The following is a 22,898-nucleotide window of genomic DNA, read 5'->3' on the forward strand; positions in this document are numbered from 1 at the left end:
TTTTTAATATAAAAAGAGCGCAAAGTGATATCGAGGTCGTGCAAACACTAGAGATGTTGGATGTACAATGCTGATAATTCAAGAAATGTGTAAAGTAAACTAAAAACTCCCAAAATAATAATAATAATAATTTGTGGTTGTGTGGTGGAAAGTCGTAATGTTTCTAAATACTGTACTTTCTATCCCAGAACACAAAACATATATAAATGTCATATACTATGTGCAAGTGGATATTGCTACATGGTGTTGGAAATATGATTGTATAGATTTACGACAATACATGTTACTGGCTATTTACACGACACGACAATATAAATATAGAATTAAGAAATGAAAAATTCAAATACTTACCACAGTACAGTAATAATAATAATAATTTATCTTTATTGAGCGGGCGAGGTTCAGCGTACGAATGCATTTCGTAAGGCATTAAAGTCCCGTAGAAGAAGGTTCCATGCTTTCTCCTCATCCTTTTGTCTTGTTCCGTCAGTTCTTTTTTAATATTAATATTTATTTACACTCGACTACATCCTTGTACTCGTCGACAAGGTTGATCAGTACATATCTCAAATTCAGATACGTTTGCGGCCCGAATTACTTTCTTCTCCTACTTGTTGATACTTTACCACATCACAATATTCTGTGGGGTTCTTGATTGTCATTTGTTTTAGAGAACCAATCAGGTATAGCCTTACAAATTAATCTCGGATCAGTTGAACGGAATCTTGTGAACGTCGTTTTTCGTTAGTGCAATGCAAATATTTAAACCAAGTTCATTTAGAGTTAATTAAAATTGATCTCGTTCATGTGATCTTCGAAATAATCGGCGTTGGTTCACGAGGCCGTAAGTCAATACGACAATGGTTAGAGATACGCATCGCCCCGAACTGATGTGAGATGCAATCGTCGTTGGTCTGAACCATAGACATACTACTACAAGATGTTACAGCTGCGGGTTAAAAATGGTTGACAGTATGGCGGCACTGGAAGGTCGTTTCCTCGCGACCACCGACGGCAGCACTGTCGGGGAAAAAACAGAAGACGAACGCTATGCGCAAGGACTAGCAGATTGCTCGAAACGACAAAACACTATCGTGTTCCGTACCATTCGCGTTCCGATACTTTCTAACCGCGTTCAGCCGATTTGCGCGTATAATAAATTATACGCACAAATTGACTAAACGTAGTTAGAAGTGGCGGAAATTAATTATATGCAATGCTTTTGTTTAATTACAAACTTTTCGCATTAAAATTGATTTCTATCAAACAAAAATAAAAGTATACGAAAATTATATGGAAAACGTACTATTACCAAAACTTCCTGAAATTGCATTATTACTTTGAGCGGAAATATATAATTTCCTCTAAAAGCATTTTTTTTAAAAAAAATCTACATCATACGAAAATGACAGTCTTAAAATAGGTAACTTTTTTTCCTTGGGTGGAGAAATGGAATGAAATAAGTATACAAGAATTCAGAATGATTTATGTCATGTTAATCCATATTTGCAAAAAAAATATTTTCCTGATTGATCCTTCGGCTATACAGGATTGTATTGCAAGATTTTACACAGATGAATAAAAAATATTTTCTTTGCCACACATTAGAACGGAAAAAAATTACTGCGTACAGCAACTACGCTCCATTCGATAATAAAAATGCCAATACTGTCAGGGATCAGATCCAGTGGCGTGACCAAGCGGGGGGGGGGGGGGGGTTGGTGGGGGTTAAAAACCCCCCTTTGGCCCAGTATTCCTAAAAAATAAAAAAAAGAACATCAAATGCAGGTAAAAATGGCAAAATGAGTGCTGACTACTAAAAAATGTATACCTAACCCCCTCCTTTCGGAAATCCTGGGCACGCCACTGATCAGATCACATACCTTAAGGCACTTATTAAAAATAGGTTAGTCTGTACAGAAAAAATATAATAATTACTAAGAGAATGCTCGGAAGTTTTCTAAAAAATCAAATAAATAAGAAGTACTAGGTTGAATGCTACGAAAAGGTTCAGCCTTTAACACAAATTTACTGTAATGACAATGACCACTAAGTTGAGGTGAAATTTCATACCTTATTGTAGCAAGTGCAGCAGCACCTACTATACATATATGCTTGAAAGAAAAGTATGAAAACATTTTGGAAACTTAATTGTTGTTCCTTGTAGACTTCTTTCAACATTTAAAGCAATTGAAAGAATGAAAAACTCTTATATTGAAAATTAATATTTCTACTTTAAAAATAGTAAGAAAATATTAACAAAAATAATATCTACATATATATAAAATAATATCTACAATATCTCTTACATACAACAGATTATTTACAAACCAAATACTCATCATTTACTAAATAGCTGAACATGAATGAATGTATTGTTGATGTATTTCCCTCGCCACGATGAACTTTGTGCCAGCTGATACGAGACTTAAACAGAGAAGTGCCATATTTATTACACTTCCCACGTCCAAGTCCCATACCGGACTTTGCATTTGTATCTCTTCTATCTTGATGTGTGCATAAAACACGTGCACAGGTGGATAATTCCTAGAAATTAAATAAATGCTGTACAGTGGGATTAATTTTTTTGAGTTTTCATGTTCAAATACTATTAAAAAAATATGTACTGGGAACTGCCCAATGGGTACACTAACATTTCAGTAGCCAACATGCTCGAGTGCTCACCACATAAATGAGAGTACACTTTGCAGAAATAAAGTCGACCGAAGCTATGGCAAACAAAAAATAATGTACTTAATGTACTCACTTTAAGAAATGCATGACTTCATTATCAACTTTGGCTGCTTTATCCCAAGGACATGCGAGCACCATTACAAAAATGAAAAATTCATATTGGACCTTGCTACTCCATACATCCTTTCTGTAGTTCTTACGCATAGTTTTATAACATGAGCAACTAGTATTTAATGAAGTATAGCATAAACAGTGTGCAGCAGACTACTTACTTTCATACATCTCACTGGACTTGATTAATCTGTTATATCAGTAACTACTGTACTGTGTGTATCATGATACATGAATGTTACTGAACACAAAAATGTTCATCTTAAAATAGATAAATTGTGGAAATGATCACACTCTGAAGTGTTTTTTTTTTTTCCACAGAAAGGTTTCTCCAAAGTTATTCCCACAGTTGTTTCCAGTACTGAAAGCACCTTTGTATTCTCTTGTATAGCTTCTAAAAAAACAGCACACAATGGGAACCACGATTTTCAGTAATTATTCTCAAAATAAAAAAAAAATGTGCAACTACATTCATGAGGTGTTGGGACTAGCAGAACAAGTTATTTTCACCAGTTTTTCTTTATTATGGTAACAGTTTCATACATCGGAGACACAATTCTTCATTTTTACAGAAGAAACTACTTACGGAAATGAGTTTATCTAAGGTTTCCAACAGGGAAATCATGTCAGTGTTTCCAACCCACCCCTTTTTTTAACTGTGCTTGCCTAACCTAACCTAACCTTATCGGAATGGTTCGTGGGACTATCCGTCAGCAATGTACAATTTGCACACGTGACGAACATGATAGGTATTTTTCGGTGAAGAAGGTTGGAAAACACTGATATTGGAAAACAAAAGAAGCAATATCATTCACAAAGTAAGCGATATTGCACCGTTACGTGTATTTGATAGCACTTAGATAAATGCATTTGTTTTCAGTAGAAAAAAAGTGTCTGTTTTTGTGTAAAAAGCAGAATGGCACCTTGAACTATGTTCCGCAATACACAATTGGTAAGTACGAACCATGCAAAACACAAAATATCAGATTTTAATGTGTCTCCAATCTATGAAACTGGTACCTTTATTATTAAGTAGAGATGCTATTATATTTCACACATGGTCAATTTTTGCAAGTTAAATCACTCAACTAACCATAGAACTTAACACAATTTAAAAATGCTGATTATTGATTACTATTACCACTTTTTAGAGAGAGCAGTGATATCACATGGTATAGATGATTATTTATTGAGACATAGAACCTAACAAGCAATGCAAAACAAAATCTTACAAGAGAACGTGAATGTTTTATAAAATAATTCCCACATTGTGAGGAAATCATGAATTTAGGTGAAAATAGCACAAAAACGAGGTTGACCACTTGGTGAAAATAGTAACTGAAAATATGCTGCTTTCAATACAAAGTTGCATTTACCTCAAATGATCCTTAAGAATTAGCTACATACAAATAAAAAAAGGATGCGACTATTTTCACCAGGTGGTGAGAATAGCATGTAAGGTTATTTTCACTAGCAAAATAATTACCGGAATCATAACGTAAGTAGTTTAGGATCATTAGGTTTAATTATCTGATTATTTCCGCGCGTGTGGATAATTATAAAAGTAAGAGAACCAAACCTGGTCCACCTAAACCACTCAAGCAAGCAAATACGAGAGGAATTTAAAAAATAAGTTATTGCAGAAGCATAACATCACAGATTAAGTTATACACATGGAACTTGGCCCTTACAGAACAGTATATAATATTACCATTTCATTAAAATTCCTGAGTTTTTATTTTACACAACAAATGATACACAATTACAATCAGAAAGTTCGATTTCGATACTGAATGCAAGCCTGTACTGATGTATGAAATGAACGGAATTTGGTTCACGTTTGGCGATACTTCTTTATCACTTTTGAAAAAAAAGCTTTTGATACGTATTACGCAGTGATTTCATACACTGTTCAATTACGATTTCATTAACTACATTAGGCAACACTTACCGCATCCCCAAAATAATATTCTAACGACAAGAATCAGACGACACAATTTCAAAATTTAAGCAGAATGGCCGGCCGGATGAAGCTACTTATCCAAATTAGAAACTAAATACTGTGTAAATGAAAGAGTTGTAGAATACGTACATTGCTGGTACTATTTGTAAATATTACACTATTCTACTCACATTCTCACAATAAAATTTAGTAGAAGAAAAGGTTCGTGAATATGGACACGAATTTGACTTCAGCCGGTTCGCGAGGAACAGTAGAAACACAGAATACTAACTACAGTCAACCAATCTCCCATAAGACTGAAACAGCCCTGGTCTGAACACAGCTTGGCGGTGCTGCCGCTTGCTGGGTGCAATTAGAACTATGTGCTATTGGCGTTGATGTGCTTGCATCGAGAGCCGAGCTCTGAACTGTTGGAGCTAAGTTGGTCTATGTATTGAGAACCGAAAACGTGGTTTGTAGAAATGCTTTGTGGTGTGACGTATGCCGCGTAATTGGATTGTAATTGAGGGAGCAAGGAAGGAGGGGGCGTGAGTGTTGCGTATATACTGGGAGCAATATTCGCTGCAGGCGCGGCTGGCGTATGCGATTGCACTGAAGCCTGGTATTGTAAATTCTGTAACACAGCAGCCTGGTTTACAAGATGTAATGCAGCTCTGCGCTGGATTCAAATTGTTGATGGCCAATCGCCTGAATATACTTACTGAGTAGACCAGAGATGCGAAATGACATTATTTGTTCATTGGTGGATTGGAGAAAAAATCTTAAAATTATTTTTTTTCTGACATTGTAGTCGAAAACTGACTGTCCCAGGGACTGTCTGGTTTCCATAAGAGTTAGGGTCATTTGGGCGGAACTATAACTGCCGCGAAATAACGTTATCATCTCATCTTTGATCTGTTTTACAGTTAATGTGGCAAATGTGGGACGAGTTTTGATATCATTAAAGTACATTAGGGGCACATCTGAGAGAAAGAGGGTAGCTTCTCTTTGCTTTGGTCATTTTTCCACGTGAGGGCAGTGGCAACACTGTCAAATTTTGAGAAGAACTCCTCAATTCGCGAGAGATCTTGCCCGGAGAGAGAGGGTGGGTAGAGATTAGTGGGTAAGTGTAGAGTCATTGTGGTTGCGTTATGTGATCTAGGTAACTCGGGGGTACTGCTGAAAATAATCTTCTTTCTCCGTCTGGTAGTTTCCAGACCGCTTAGAAACAGGGGGTACGAAGCTGTTACCTTAGATCTAGTTAGGGGCGGGGTGGTGTGTTTATGTATTTCTGAAGCTAGATTTAAAATTTCATCAAGTGATTGATCTAATACGTCATGTAGTGATGTGTTCATTCGTTACTTATAACTGAATAGTTTTAGGTTGCTTTGGTTGGATGATTGATTTACACGCTCTTAGCAAAATATTAGACTTTTTACTTTAATGAGTAGCGTTTTCGCACCCGAAATTACAGCATAAGTGCATCTCTGTCATCTGCTGATAACTGATACGAATGAAGAAGTTAATGTGGGCTGTACTGGCATGTACGGTGGGATGCAAAAGTTATGCTAAGGTTTCGCACGTTCGCCATGAATTTAAAAGCAATTTGTATGGGAGCGAATAAAATTGTCGTTGCGCGCCTGTTGCAACTTTACCATGATTCGAAACTGGGGGGTTAAAATTTTACGCGCAACTGGTACGGGAGTGTACAAAATTACTGGGTAGCCCAAAGCAACTTCACCATGATACGTCAGTACTGTAAATTTATTGTTTCAACTTCAAAAAAAGGATGAGCCCTCTTTTTTTACGATTTAACTTCAGTGATAGCCTTTCATGACGATTTTCTTGTGGATTTTATAGCGTTCAACGACATTTTAGTGCAATTTTCATGGCAACTAAATTTTCACAAAAGGATGAGCCCTTTGTGCCTTTTTTTTACGATTTAGCCTCGTAGCCTTTCAGGACGATTTTTTTTGTGCAACTAAATTTTCTTACCTCACGATCTTACGTGATATAACTTAACCTATTCACTGATTATTTTTTTTCTCGGTCTAAATAAACCTAAGTGTTACCAGGTCATATGGTGTAAAAAAGAGGTACCCCCAAAACTTTTTTTTTTGGCCCACCACCTGTTGACAGAGAGGCAGGACTTGGAAAATTTTTGATTGATGAAAATTGGTTCTAGGATGACCTATACTAATTTTGATATGGGAGGACAGAGGACATCGGGACTCGACCAACACACTAAAACCGACTTCTCTACGACTACATGTTCGGAAGTTACGAGTGATCAAAGTTTTGGGGGTTGTGCAAACATCCCTTACACTTGAACTCAGGAGAACCAAACTTTGTCATACATACTCTACATCCCCAAAATCGACAAGGGGTGGTGTTTGGGGAAATTTTAAATTTATTTTTTCTCTACCTCTCACCGTTTTCAAGATATTTGCAAAATTTTCGAAAGAGGGGTCAACCATGATAACCTATGTTTATTTTGTTATGAGATCAAAAATAACACCGAGCCGACGCTAACGCAAAAGACCTCATGTCTCTACTATGATCCTATCGAAAGTTACGAACGATCGAAAAAAAATCGGCAATTGGCCCACCCTTGAACTTTTAGGACCACCAAACTTTGGTATACGTACTCTACATCACCAAAATCGACAAGCGAGTCAACGGGGGAGGACACGAACATGCCAATGCAACCTTCGAAGTTACGAACGATCGGCCCACCCTTGACCTCCAAATTTCGTACTCGCATCAGCAAAATCGACAAGGGGGTCAACTGGGGAGGTTTTTTAAATTTATTTTTTCTCTATCTCTCACCGTTTTCGAGATATTCGCTGCACTTGTAAAATTTTCAGAGGTTGTGTGTGTGTTATGTTACCCCCGCCCCTTTTCCGGTCAGGGATGACAGTCATCTAGGAGCAAAATATTGGAACGTCTATCCCATGTAATGTGATGCCTTGCACAATGTTACGTAATGCGATGACTCACGTAATATAATTCTAGCGTAGTCTATTGCGCAATTGCGATAACGTCATTGGTTGAAAATGACGTAATGTGATGATGTGGTCTCTTCTGATTGGTTGAAAAAGCTATATAAAGCGGCGAGCACCGTGAAAATCAGCCAGGAGAGTATCCGATAGTGCAGTGGTAGTGTCGTCGCTCCGTACTCCAAAGGTCCTAGGTTCGATCCCTGGTGCAGGTAAGAATTTTTTTTTATTTTGATAGAGTGTTTTACGTGTTGTATTTTTACAACCATAGTTTCAACTAAGTTTGATTTGATCTGTTGTCGCCCGAGTATTTTTTACAACCATAGCTACATTGTCCCCAAGAAACTTGTATTTAAATAACACCTGAGAATTCTATCGTATTTTGTAACTATTTGTTTTGAATTTTGACTTGATTGGGTGTTACGTGTTGTCCTCGAGAAACAAAAAATGGAATTCACTGAAAATCGTTTGTTACCTTCTAAGCCTTGTATTCGATGCGGAAAGATGATTAGCGTTCCTAATTTAAGTAGACATGTGAAAATTTGCAAACCATCGACCGCAACGAAAAGGAAAACCGATATTTTAGAAACGGAAGCTTCTAAAGTGTATGTTGATCTGTTCTCCGAATACGAGAAAGCGAATGGTACAACGAAAATGTTTTACCATCGAACGAAAAACCAGGTTTTATTTTTGGCAGATATTAATGAGTTCTATTCTGATATTACCAATGAATTGATTAGGAAACACAGGAATTCGAGGCTAAGGGATCACGTTGGTCTCTATGCGGAAGTCCTCACACGTTAATCGCCTATTTAAACAAATTAACGCCTTTTTCTGCTTCGAGCTACGTTCCACTTCCGGTAGAAATTCAGCATAAGAGAGCCGTGCTGAACATTCATAACACCGTCAATAAGTGTTTTATGTGGTGCGTTTTAGCGGCACTTCACCCGGTTCATTACATTGATAATCCGCAACGGGTTAGTCACTATAAGAAATATATCGACGAGATTGAATATGATGTGACACGCATTGAATACCCTGTTGCTATTTCTGACATAACAAAGTTTGAAAACAGGGCAGGAAAACGATTAGCTATAAATGTTTATTCATATACTTCAGTTAAGCATTTCGTACATCCCGTCAGGATAACTAATATTGCTGATGACGAAGCCGTGGAAATCAATCTGCTTCTCATTGCTGACGATGACAAGTTTCATTGCTGTCTCATTCGTTCAATGTCACGTTTGGTGAGAATTCAAACAACCAAGTATGCAAACAACATCGAGGTCTGTCCAAGGTGCTTGACCACGTTCGACGATAAAAAAACAAGTAACTACAGAAAATGCACCGGACGTCAAATTGCGGCTCAAAAACGTGCCGAACATAAAGTCTATTGCGGTGTAAACAGATGTAAACATGATGATGCCCAAAGCGAATGAAGTTTAAGAATTTAAGATGCACAAGGCCTTGTTGAAACATCCTTTCATCATCGTTGCTGATTTTGAGGCCTTCCTCAAACCTCTTACCTTACCACCTTACCACATGGCTCTACAGCTCCTCATTGGCATTGGCCTCCTCAACTATGTGCCTCCATCTATTCCTGTCCTCTGCAATCTCCCACCATCTTTTCACCTTCATGTGACGCAAATCTTCCAGGACACCATCTAGCCATCTTGTCATTGGTCTTCCTCTTCTTCTTGTTGAATAGATTTTTTCTTGCATCACTTTCCTTTGCATTCTTTCCTTTCCCATTCTCTGTACGTGACCTAGCCACCGCATTCTTTGTGATTTAATAAATCTCACAATATCCTCTTTCCCTAGTATATGGTTAATTTCTTCATTAGTTCTTATTCTCCAGAAATTATTTTCATTAACCGGTCCATATATTTTGCGTATCACCCTCCTCTCAAATCTGCGCAATGCTTCCTCTTCTGTCTTATTCATTACCCATGTCTCTGAACCATATGTTATTATCGGTCGTATTAACGTTTTATATATGGTAATTTTGAGATTCCTGTTTATTAGTTTTCTCTTTAATAATTGCATGTTTGCATAATATGCTCTTTTCCCCATGTATATCCTTTCCTAACCTATTTGCAGTTTCTTCTAATCTCTGGTATGTTTTCTTTAAATCGTTTCTTGTTCGTGCTATTATTGCAATGTCATCTGCATATGCGCATATTTGAGTGCTCTTTGTAAAAATTCCTCTCTTATCTACCTTTTGAACGGCCACGTGTAATGCTAGTATGAAGAGTGTGGTTGACAGTCCATCTCCTTGTTTGACTCCTCTGTAATATGGAAATTCTCTACTTGTTTCATTCCCTATTTTCACTTTTGCTCTGGTCTGTTTCATTGTCATTTCTATTAAATTTATTAACTTCATGGGGATTTTTAATTCTTGCATAGCTCTACTCAGTTCGGGTCTCCTTATACTATCAAATCCTCAAACCTCTTTCGTATTGTAATCCTGATCCAGAACTTTCTTCCACAACACCGTACCAGCTTCATGAACCAAATAGTTTCGGATACGTTGTCGTAATGCAGAATAAAATAAATGAACCATACATATACCGAGAACCGGACGCAATCAAACACTTTTTTGAAAAGATGGTTGAAGAGGTTGGGAGAATTGGTACAGAGTTGAATAAATCAAAATCGATACTTCCGTTATCTGCTACCGAATTGCAAAATCCCAATGCAACTTTTGTCTGTCCGGTCTGGAATTCAGATTTCACGGTTGATAACAGAAAAGTATTTCATCATAATCATTTCAGCGGAAACTACTTCAGTGGAATCTGTAACACATGCACCCTTAAAATCCAGAAGCCTATATTCGTACCAATATTTTTTCACAATGGATCCAATTACGGCTTCCATCCCTTAATTAGGAATCTTTTATACAACACGCAAAAAATAGATATTCTTGCTCAAAACGAAGAACTATATATCTCTATCAGTAAGGAAGTTAAGATTCCAGGAACAAAAGAAACCGTAGAGATGAGATTTCTTGATTCGTGCAGATTTCTCTCTGCAAGCTTGGACGGTCTATTGAGTAAACTTTCAGACGAACAATTCAAAATAACTAGAGCTAGTTTTCCTAAGGTAGACATAGAACGTATTAGACGTAAAGGGATTTATCCTTACGAATATGTAACCGATGAATCTAAATTTAATGATCTAGCTCTCCCACCTAAAAATGAATTTTACAGTCAGCTGAAAGAATCCGGAATCACAAACGAAGAATGCGAACACGCGAAATTAATGTGGGACGAATTGAGATGCGATACTCTCGGGGATTACCATGACGCATATTTAAAACTAGATGTAACAATACTCGCTGATTTTTTCAAGCATTCAGGAAAACGTCGGTGAATATTTACAAGTTGGATCCTGCATATTTTTACAGCCTTCCTGGTTTGGCGTGGTCGGCCATGTTGCTCCAAACAAAAATCAAGCTGGAACTTATTTCGGATTGTGACATGCTTCTCTTCATAGAAAGGGGGGACGGTGTGGAATGGTTCAATGTTCGCATAGACATGCAAAATCCAACAACATGCATATGTTTGAGAATCAATATAACTCGAATAAACCATCAAGTTACATCTTTTATGTTGATATAAACAATCTGTATGGACATTCCATGATTCAGAAGCTTCCATACGGAGGGTTCGAGTGGGTTGATCCCACATTGATAGATGTTTTTAATTTCAACGATAGCGAATGTGGTTTCTTCGCAGAGGTAGACCTCGAATTGCCAAATAATTTGCACAACATGTTTTCGGATTTACCACCAGCACCCGAAATCAAATGTCCACCCGAATCAAAAGAAAAGAAGCTTCTGATGTCCTTTGAATCTAAAGAGAGATACTTTGTGCACTACAAGAATCTAAAATTTTTGATGGAGAAGGGAATTCGCATAGTGCAAATCCGAAGGATTCTTAAATTCACGCATTCGGAGTTGTTGAGACAATACATCGAGACCAACACAAAACATAGAACCGCTGCCACTTCTGACCTGGACAAAGATTTTTATAAATTGATGAATAACGCGGTCTATGGAAAAACAATGGAAAATTTAAGAAAGCATGTGGATGTGAGGTTGATTTCAGATGCCAGGAAGTGCCGGAAGTTGATTGCAAAACCAACATTCAAGTCGCGAAAGATCTACCACGAGCAGCTTGCCTTATTTGTCATTGACAAGAAGATTATTCGATTCAACAAGCCCATATATGTAGGAGCAATTGCCCTGGATTTGTCCAAGCTCCACATGTTGAAGCTACACTATGATATTATGAAACCTTTCTATGACGATCGTCTCTCTCTCTTCTATACATGGACACCGACAGCTTTGTGTACAACATAAAGACATCAAACCTCTATGAAGACGTAAAAGATCAATTCATGCTAGAGTATTTCGATACATCTGCATATCCTCAGCCAAACAGGTACAACATTCCATCTCGTAACAAAAAAGTACCTGGAAAATTAAAAGATGAGAAAAATGGTAACATCATCCTCGAGTTCGTCGGTTTGAGATCCAAGATGTACGCTATTCGAGCCGAGGGTAGGATCATCAAGAAGGCCAAGGGTGTGGGAAGAAACACGGTGGAGAACAAACTCACCTTTCAAGATTACGTCGAGTGTCTTAACACATCGTCGCCGATACTGAAAGGTGAGAAAAGGATCCAAAGCGTGGGTCATATCATCACAACTAACGAGGTGCGTAAAGTAGCATTGGATCCTCTCGACGACAAAAGATCCATCCTCGATTGTGGGATTCACACTCTCCCATGGGGACACCATCGTTTAAAAGATGGAAAGAATTGCACTCAATGCTCGTAAAAAAGTATGCATTCTTCTTCGCACCACCACACACTTCACATAAAATAACCATCATGCCAATGAATTTATTTGGTTTCAAAAAACAGATCATCATGGCATCAATACCAGATAATGAATTTTTACCTTACATGTTATCCAAACTCAACGGTCTCTTGATCATTCACCTGAACAGCATTTGGACGAAATTCGACGACGACGTTGGCAAAACTTTTGACGTCTTCAACAACAATTTAAATTTCTACGAAATTCCGATCGGCGGGAAACTTCGGATCACCGTGAATCCGGAGAATGCAGGTGAAATCAAAATTTCATCAGGAAGTAACATTTATCGAATAAAGCAAGACCAGATGGATTCCGCGACCACGTGCGATGTTTCTGCAGTAGATTATCTTTACGTTCAACTTCTGGGAGATTACGACAAACTCATTCCTCTCTTCGTGGAATTGAAAATCACGTATCCGATAATAAATAAACCATAAAAAATGCCTAACGACATTTTCGGACACACGAAGTGAGTGGACCATGCAGACGAAATTCTCATGCTGGACGTTCGAGTTAAAAAGTTGAGAAGCGACCTGGTAGTTTTACAAAATACACTCAACACCAGTCTGCAGTCGGAAATTTCCAGTCTTCAGTCACAATGTTTGGATCCCATTCTCAAAATCGATTCCGAAATGAAATCTCTGTTGAAAAATTACGTCGACGTACCTTCATTTGATAACGTTCAAAATATACAGTTAAACGTGGATTCGCTTCAGAACGATTTAGCTAAATTGCAACAGTTTCAAACTAAAGATTTGGAAAAATTCAAACTTGGAAATCGAAAAGCGAACTTCCAACATAGAAAAAAATTTGTCCGAACTTCAAAACTCGATCGATGCAGAACAGTTACACGATGCCATCTCTAAATTACGCGAGGCCGCGATCGAAGAGGAAGGAATTCACAAGACGCTCAAAGAAATTAAAAATAAATTGCAGATTTTCGAAGACACCATCACGAATTTACCTTCCTCCGAAGAATTGCTTGAGCGTGAATATTTTTAATCTCTTCGTTGATCAACTCCAAAGACGGCTGGAGCGTAGCGATCGTAGTTTGAATGTGTTCGAAATCTTGGTACGCTTTCAATTGAATCTTGATGTTCGCTACGCTCTTGCTGAAGTAATCATGTGAAGTAATCAGCAAGAGCGTAGCGAACATCAAGATTCAATTGGAAGCGTACCAAGATTTCGAACACATTCAAACTACGATCGCTACGCTCCAGCCGTCTTTGGAGTTGATCAACGAAGAGATTAAAAATATTCACGCTCAAGCAAGCGCGTTGACAAGCATTCAAGACACGTTAACCACGGTTCAGCATAAGACCGATTATTTAGAAAATTTGAACGTCGAATCGAATCTCAATCATTTTCATCACGTACTGGACAACATACAGCGTGATCTCGAATCTTTGCAAACGAGCCTGCCTTCGAACGAAGGTTTGGAAAAATTGAAAACGGCGGTGTCCACGCCGTTAAAAGAAGCATTTCGCGCATACTGAAACGATTAGAAAGCGAAGAGACGAACTCGGAACAGATTCGAGATGAAATTGCTTCGCTTTGAGACATGGTTTCCACGTTGCCGAGATCGCAGAGTGTGAACGTTCTCCATGCTCAGTTCACCAACATGAGAAAATCTTCAGCAGATTGTCTTCGGCATCAGAGAACAGGTTGGGGTTCTCGAAACCAATGCCGCCACTCAGAAATCGACGCTGGCCGCTTTCGGTGCCAAGGTGCAATAACTAAACGAAGTAAAAATTAAACCGTCGTTTTCTTCCGTAACGGATACCATCTCGAACATTTGTTGCCCATACAAAATACACTGGGACAGCTTCACAGTAACCTCGTTAGTGTGGATACTAAATTTGCTAAACTGCATTCTCTGGATGCTATTGAAATCAACAGCGTACCGAATCAGCAGAGAATTTCCACGTTCGTTGAAGGTAACAAACTGTACATGTTACATCCTTATCATCCGTATTAGAAGTTTCTCATCGATGGCACTATTCAGATACACGGATTTTCGTATTGGTCTCACGGCAGAAAAGCTAGTGTTCCCACCATGATCTTAATATCGAATCGTGGTGTCCAGAAAGCAGGAAACATTCTTTTGGCACATTGGAACGAAACACACAACATATATGAAATACACCAAGACGAAGAATTTACTGTGTTTGATGTGAGTGCAGGTGATAAATTTATCATTCAAAACACAAGTGAGGTACCACCCTCTTTGAATCGCATCATGTTAGTTAATATCTTCAAGAAAAATCTCGCTCTCAATGTCTAGGCAAGCAATCGTAGAAGGGTTGCACAAACCTGCACGTCGCAACTACGAACGTTTAGCTGTAGTAGCAAAGGGTATCGACGACCTATGGCAGGCGGACCTCGTCAAAATGAGCAGCGGTAATTTGAAAAATGTACATAAAATAAACAAGGGTCACAAGTACCTCCTCACCATAATAGACACTTTTTCAAAATTCGCATGGGCTCTGCCGTTGAAAGCCAAAACTGGAGCATTCGTAGTGGAAGCATTCAAAACCATTTTCGATGAAAGTGGCACATGTCCTCGATTTCTTCAAACGGACAACGGATAATAATTCTACAATTCGACGTTCAGGCAGTTCATTCAAAAACATGACATTCGACAATATTCGATCTTCAGTCACATCAAAGCCAGCATCGTGGGAAGATTTAATCGAACCTTGAAAACGCACATATGGAAACTATTCACGCTTCGGGGAAATTACAAGTGGGTCGACAACCGCCGGAACTCGTTGACGATTACAATCACACCGTTCACAGTACGATACGCATAAAACCAGCGGACGTTAAACAATCCGACGAACAGCGATTAATTTCTACGGTTTATTGTCCAAAATACAGTCCCACGAACAAGAAATAAAAATTGAAAGTTCGAGACCATTTGAGGATCAGCAAATTCAAAGGCACCTTCGAGAAAGGATTCACCAAAAATTGGAGCACGGAACTTTTTACCGTGGGTCGAGTTTTACCCGGAAACCGTCACACGTATATAATAAAATATAGTAGCGGTGAAATTTTGAAAGGAAGGTTTTACCAAGAGGAACTCTCTAAAACAAAACACACCGACACGTACCTCATCGAGAAAGTATTGCGTAGGAAAGATAACAAACTGTTTGTCAAATGGCTGGGACTTCCGGAAAAGAGTTGGATCGACGCGAACAAAGTGATCTTGTGAGTACGTGGAACGAGGTGAAGCGTCTACCCGATTCGGAATGTCAAACTAAAAAGAACGGCGACAGCTTCCCTACAGCATCCGTTGTCTAATCGTAGGACCTTCCGATTGTGGGAAAACCACGTTGCTGGTGGACAATTTTCTCCTCGCGCCTAATTGGTTAGATTGGAAGAACAGGCACCTGTACGTGTTCTCAAAAAGTTTGGAACAATCGAAATTCCAGCAACTGATGAAACTGTATAATGGACTGGAGATTGCAACGTTCGCTTCGGAAATAAAACCACTCGGTGATTGTCACGAAAATTCTGTCGTGGTGTTCGACGACGTCATCCTGGAAAACCAGGATGCAATTCGCAACTTTTTCACTCAAGGTCTTTACAAAGGAATGGATTGCTTTTACCTAGCTCAAACATTTTCCAAAATTCCAAAACAGTTACTACGCGACATAGCTAATTGCATTTGTTTCTTTCGTCAAGATCACACAAACCTCAAGCGCGCGTACGATGACTACGTAGCCGGAGACAAGAACTACAATAAATTTTCGGAATGCTGTTCTTCTTGCTGGAACAGTAACGATTTCGGTTTCGCGACGATCGACATGACGAGGAAATCCAACGACGGAAAATACAGAAACAAAATCAACGACTTTTTAAACGTTGCAATGTCACATGACGTATATAAAATAACGTGATGACGAAACGAAAAATCGAATATGAAAATCTTAAGCTGCGCGATTACCTCGCTAAACGCTTCAACGGTTGGAAATCCAAGAATCGCGGATTCTACGAAGAGAACAAGCGCGAAGGTCACCCTATAATCGACGCCATCAGCGGTCTCGGCAAGGAAAATAAAAATGTCACGGAACAGAACAAGGATCTGATCACGGAACTCGTACCTCTTGCCGCTCGAAATTATGAAGATTTTCCTCCGACACCTCTCTGCAGCATTCACACTTCTCTGGAACTTAGACAACCGCCAAGACGTCAAGCCATGTACAGCACATCTTCGGAGAAGATCGAGTTGGGTCCGTTGGCACAAAACTACCTGAGCACGGGGAAATTCGACAAGGACGAGGTGTTCGGATTTTACCCGAGCATGGAAACCAACGAAGGTGTCGTGTTGAAAATTGGAAAATCGAAAGTTACTTTCGAAGGCAACCACATTAAAGTTAATTTAGGTGAAAAAATAGTTGGTCCAAATATCCAAGTACAGTGGGATTGTGGGAACTCATTGTCAAAAAATATCCGAAAGATTACACCGACGATGATTATCAGAGTTACAGGGAAATTTTAATCATGACGGATGCCATGTACGAGAACAATGATGCAACACAGAATAGGTAAAATCCAGCAGCGGAGAGAAGTACAGAAATCTCATCAAACCCATTTGGAATGATATCAAAAGTGGCAGTGGAGCCAAACGTCACAACACGTTACCCAAAGAATTTCTTTGGGTGGACGACGTTAGGAAACTCGTGGATCGTTTACTCGTCATCGCAGGCGAAGAGAATGCAGGCAATCGTAATTTTTACAACGAGAAAATAGGAATTGTGGACATGATCAGCATCAAACTCTCCAACTTCATCGTGAACGACAGCAAAGAAATAGGTTACCTGATCAAAATCATCAACACGCTTCCGCCGAAATTTTGGAACGAGGGCAAGGGACTCGTGAACGACATTATCAACAAATTACCTTTCGAAATGCACATCCCAGGTTACCAGTACGGCGGACCGGGTACCAAACTGGAACGACGTTTGGAAAAAGGAGACAGGGGAGTGAATCCGTTAGACGCTGCATGCAAAGATCACGACATCGCTTACAACGTACACACCGATCTAGATGCACGTCACGAAGCAGATAAAAATTTTGAACATGCAGCCTTCGGGAGGTTCATCAGCAAGAATACTTCTTTGGGAGAACGGGTTGTAGCTTTGGGTACGACCATCGCCATGAACACGAAACGAAAATTGGGATGGGGTCTATAAAAAACTTGAGAAAAATTCTTATCGTAAAAAATTTGCATCGTTAAAAAATGTATCGTAAAAAAACGTTGTCGTGGACATCGTCAAAAAAAGTTGGCGTGGCATCGACAGAAAAAGTTGCCTTATCGTAAAAAATTTGCATCGTTAAAAAATTATGTATCGTCAAAAAAAAGTCGTGGAAAAATTTGCATCGTCAAAAGAAGTTGTGGAAAAATTTACATCGTCAGAAAAAAGTTGCCTTATCGTAAAAATTTGCATCGTTAAAAATGAAGTAACGTCAAAAAAAGTGGAAAAATTTGCATAAAAAAGTTGAAAAAAATTACATCGTCAGAAAAGTTGTCTTATAGTAAAAAATTTGCATCGTTAAAAAACGATGTATCGTCAAAAAAAAGTCGTGGAAAAATTTGCATCGTCAAAAAAAATTGTCGGAAAATTTACATCAGAAAAACTTGCCTTATAAAAAATTTGCATCGTTAAAAAATGATGTATCGTCAAAAAAAGTCGTGGAAAAATTTGCATCGTCAAAAAAGTTGGAAAACTTTACATCGTCAGAAAAAGTTGCCTTATCGTTAAAAATTTGCATCGTTAAAAAATGATGTATCGTAAAAAAAGTCGTGGAAAAAATTGCATCGTCAAAGAAAGTTGTCGGAAAAAGTTACATCGTCGGAAAAAATGTGTCAAAAAAATGTCAAAAATTGTACGTGTAAAAAAAATGTATATGTCAAAAAAATGTACATGTCAGTAGTTATAATTGCCCGCTTCTGCGTCACCAAGTGAGCCGATTTTTTTTTTACGATTTAACCTCAGTGATAGCCTTTTATGACGATTTTTTTGTGGATTTTATAGCGTTCAACGATATTTTAGTGCAATTTTCATGGCAACTAAGTTTTCACAAAAGGACTCTGCGTCACCAAGTTAGCCAGAGTGTTGTAAACCCACGAAAATTTCACCATATGATATTTCACAGCTGCAACTACTCAGTTGACAACACTGATACGACCTAGTGAGTTGGCAACACTGACACGACCTAGTTTGCTTACATCGCAACCGGATGTGACGACGGGTGGGGGAGATGACTTTCGTTCTGTGGTGTCGATGTAGGTCAGATCAAACACAGTAGTGTGAAAGCTTCTGTACAGAAGATTAACGTTTTTGCAACTGTACGCGATTATACATCCGTTTGTGTGTGTTAAATTGCTAGCAGCTTTGTAGGTAAGTTTTTCTTTTTATTTCTCTTGCGTGTGTGTTAATAATAATAATTGCGAGTGGTGTTAGTGAACACGAAGTGTTTTGATTAAACATCGAAATTACGCTAAACAAAATATGAGCATACATAACGTGCGCTAGTTATGGTGGATAGACGGAAGTATGGTTTTGACGCGTGTACTCTGGGTTGGATTTGTTGTTTTAAGTCTACTTTATGCACAGTAAGGCTAATCGGGACTGGACCTACAGTGGGATCCGAACCACCTCCGCCGGGTATTGAACTCGGGTTGGAGTTTTAAGTTATACATGTGCGCATGAGCGCAGGGGTGAACTTTATTTTTTTGTTCGGGTGGGTTGTAAGGTGAGTGAATATGTAGGAAAAACAATAGTATACACAAAAACTAAAGTCAAATGGTTCTATGTCCCATAGGAGCCAAGAAAATCAATGTCTTGGAAAAACGTCTTAAGACAAATATCTTAATCTTTAAGAAAGTCGACTTCCGGTATATCAAGATCTTGCTTCCGGCCTGTCAAGAATTTTTTTTTAAGACAAATATCTTAAGATGTTTTCCAAGACATTGATTTTCTTGGCTCCTAATTCAGCTAGGATGATGATTTTAGGTTTGGCGGATAGGATTCGACGAGAACTATTTGAATAGCAAATAAAATCGATTCTACCCCCTCAAGTTTCGGAAATACAGACATTTTTTATTTTTTGAGAAACTTGATTTGCTGGCTTAGTTTTTACCCTAATTCGAAAATTTTAATAGCATTCGATAAAAAATTAGAAGTACTCTACAACCTATTGGAGGGGTGATGACTTGTGCTTACTGTTTTCGAGTTATTTTGGATTAAAAATTCAAGATGTAATTTCTAAGATGTTTTGTAATTCATAAAGTATGGGTTGTAGGAAAACAATTCTTGTGCTATCTGCTATTGCTCGACGAATACTATAAACATAAATAATGCTTATGGTTTGATTTCAAAAATGGCGACCGGAAATAACTCTGTTTTCTGAAATTATGATTTATACTTCATACGCCAAGAGGACTGAGGGTTAGAAAGAGATTGTTTGGTAGAAAAACTTAAATATAATTATGTACACATAATATTTTTGTTTTCTATACACAAACATAATTTTTTAAATTTATTTACAGGATTGATTAAGGAGCAAGAATAGCATATACATAAATAACACACACAAAGCCAACACCATCGTGAATTAGTCTTCCAAGTTTTTTTTTATTGCAAAGTATTTATTTTGTGACACTCCACTAAATACTTAAAATAACATACCCCACAAATATTTAATTATCGTAAATTATCCTTCCAAGATTTTTATTGTAAAGCATTTTTTTTGTGACGCTCCACTAAATATATAAAATAACATACAACACAAATATTTTCACTATTGAGAATTAGCCTTCGAAGGTTTTTTTATTGTAAAGCATTTATTTTGTGACACTCCACAAATAAAATAACATACCCACAAATATTTTCAACAAGATGCAATCTGTGAAAATTTGCAATATGTGTGAAACTGGAGTTTCAAGTAAAAATTTCAAAAGACACTGCCGTACCTGTGTACCTGGTAAGCATGTGACCGCTACAGAATCATGTCCCAGGTGTGGTAAACATATCACTATTGGTCATCTGAAAAGGCATATAACAACATGCAAAGTCGTCGGAGCACCTGTCCCACAATCGTCGACCAGCTCGACCAAGAGGAAAGCGAAAGCCGACTCGCCATCATCCGCCAAACGTGTCAAGCCTGTGGCGAAAGCGAACCAGTCTGCTTTCGAGCGTTTGTTAGAGGACTTTGTCCTCACTTCGGAGGGCTCATGTGACGTGCGTAGCTTTTTGGAGAACGAGCAAGCCAAAATTATTTCCATCCTCAGCGATGCGCTTGCAACGCACTCCACCAAATTCTACGCATCGCTACGTTGCCAGTACAAGAAGCCGTCTGATGAAATTTATAGCTTTTGCCACAACCTAGAGGTCATCTACAACAAGTTTTCCGATGAGCTGGTGGCCAAGCAGGAGGAACATCAAGCTAAGGGCTCAGGAGGTTCGCTGTGTGGTGAACCTCACGAACTGTGTATCAAACTTAACAAGTTTGTGCCTCTCTCCGCGTCCAGCTACGTCCCCTTAACACCTACCATTGCGGCAAAGAAGGCTGTCCTGAACATTCAAAATAATGATAACAAGTGCTTCGTATGATGTGTGTTGGCAGCGTTGCACCCGGTCGAGCAAAAAAATAATCCAAAACGCGTTACCCACTACATGCAGTACGAGTTGGAATTGGAAGATGCCATGGTGGGAATCGCCTATCCCGTGGAGGTCTCAGACATTCGAAAGTTTGAGGCTCGTGCGCGGTTGGCCATCAACGTTTATGGCCTCACTGAGAAAAATGTGGTGTACCCTATCCGGGTGAGCGATGTAGACGACGATGGTGCGCAAGGAAATTCACCTTCTGCTCATCAAGGACGAGACCCATCACCATTACACCCTCATCCGTTCCCTCTCCAGACTTGTTTTTCGAGCCAACGGAGCAGTGATAGTCACCACGTCGAGGTGTGTCGCAGGTGCTTGTCCACTTTGATAATCGAAAACAGCTGGATTATCAGAGCATCAGACGTCCCAATATTGCTACCGAGAAGCTTGCTCGCCACAAACTCTATTGCAATGCCAACGAGATAGGGGTGGCAGTTTTGCCCAAACCTGGTATTGTACAAACATTTCACATGCACAGTGCCATGGTAGAGCACCCTGCTATCATCATCGCCGATTTCGAGGCCTTCCTCAAACCTATGTCCACGTGCGATCCCAATCCCGAAGTCTCCTCTACTACCCCTTACCAACTCCACGAGGCCTCGAGTTTTGCTTATGTTGTGGTGTAGCGAGACCAACTTGTTGACCCCAAGCCCCATGTGTATCGCGGTCCCGACGCAGTCAAACATTTTCTATAGAGGATGGTTGTGGAAGCCAACAAGATAGGGAAGTTCCTGTTGACCCCCAAGTCTATGAAATCGCTGTCTCGTGACGACAAAATCAAGCATGAGAAGGCTACTACCTGTTCTGTGTGCACCTGGAAGTTTACCACCAACAACCGTAAAGTTCAACTTCATGATCACTTCAACGGCAAATATATTGATCCTTGGTGCAACCGGTGTAATTTGTTGGCCCGGGACCCGCGCTTCATCCCTGTGTTTTTCCACAATGGCTCGGGGACGACTTTCACCATCTGGTGCCACATCTTGGGTACGACGACATGCAAATCAACGTCCTGGCGCAGAACGAGGAGCGTTATATTAGCTTGAGCAAGTGGGTGCGAATCCCAGAATCAGGCTCTCGCATCGAACTTCGTTTCCTCGACTCCCTAAGGTTCCTCCCGGCCAGCCTCGATGCCCTGGCGAAAAAGCTGGGCGACGAACAAATGCTCATCACCTCTGCCATCTTTCCGAACTTGGACGCCGGTCTCTTCAGGCGTAAGGGGGCTACCCCTACGAATACATCACCGACTCTACCAAGTTTGCGGAGAAGTCGCTGCCTCCTCGAGCGAAGTTCTACAGCAAGCTGCGAGGCTCAGGCATCTCTGAGGACGACTACAACCATGCTCAGTCCATGTGGAGCTGGATTGCCAAAATCTTGGGGATTACCACGATGCCTACCTAAAACTCGATGTGACGCTCCTCGCTGATGTGATCCAGGCGTTTCGTGCAACTGCGAAGAACATCTACAAGCTGGACCCTGCATACTTTTACAGTCTTCCTGGACTGGCATGGTCGGCGATGCTTCTTGTTACAAAAATCAGGCTTGAGCTTCTTTCGAACGTGGACATGATGCTGTTTGTAGAACGTGCCGTCC

This window comes from Lepisma saccharinum, chromosome 10 (assembly GCF_977018435.1).
Source record: "Lepisma saccharinum chromosome 10, izLepSacc3.1, whole genome shotgun sequence".
NCBI lineage: Eukaryota > Metazoa > Arthropoda > Insecta > Zygentoma > Lepismatidae > Lepisma > Lepisma saccharinum.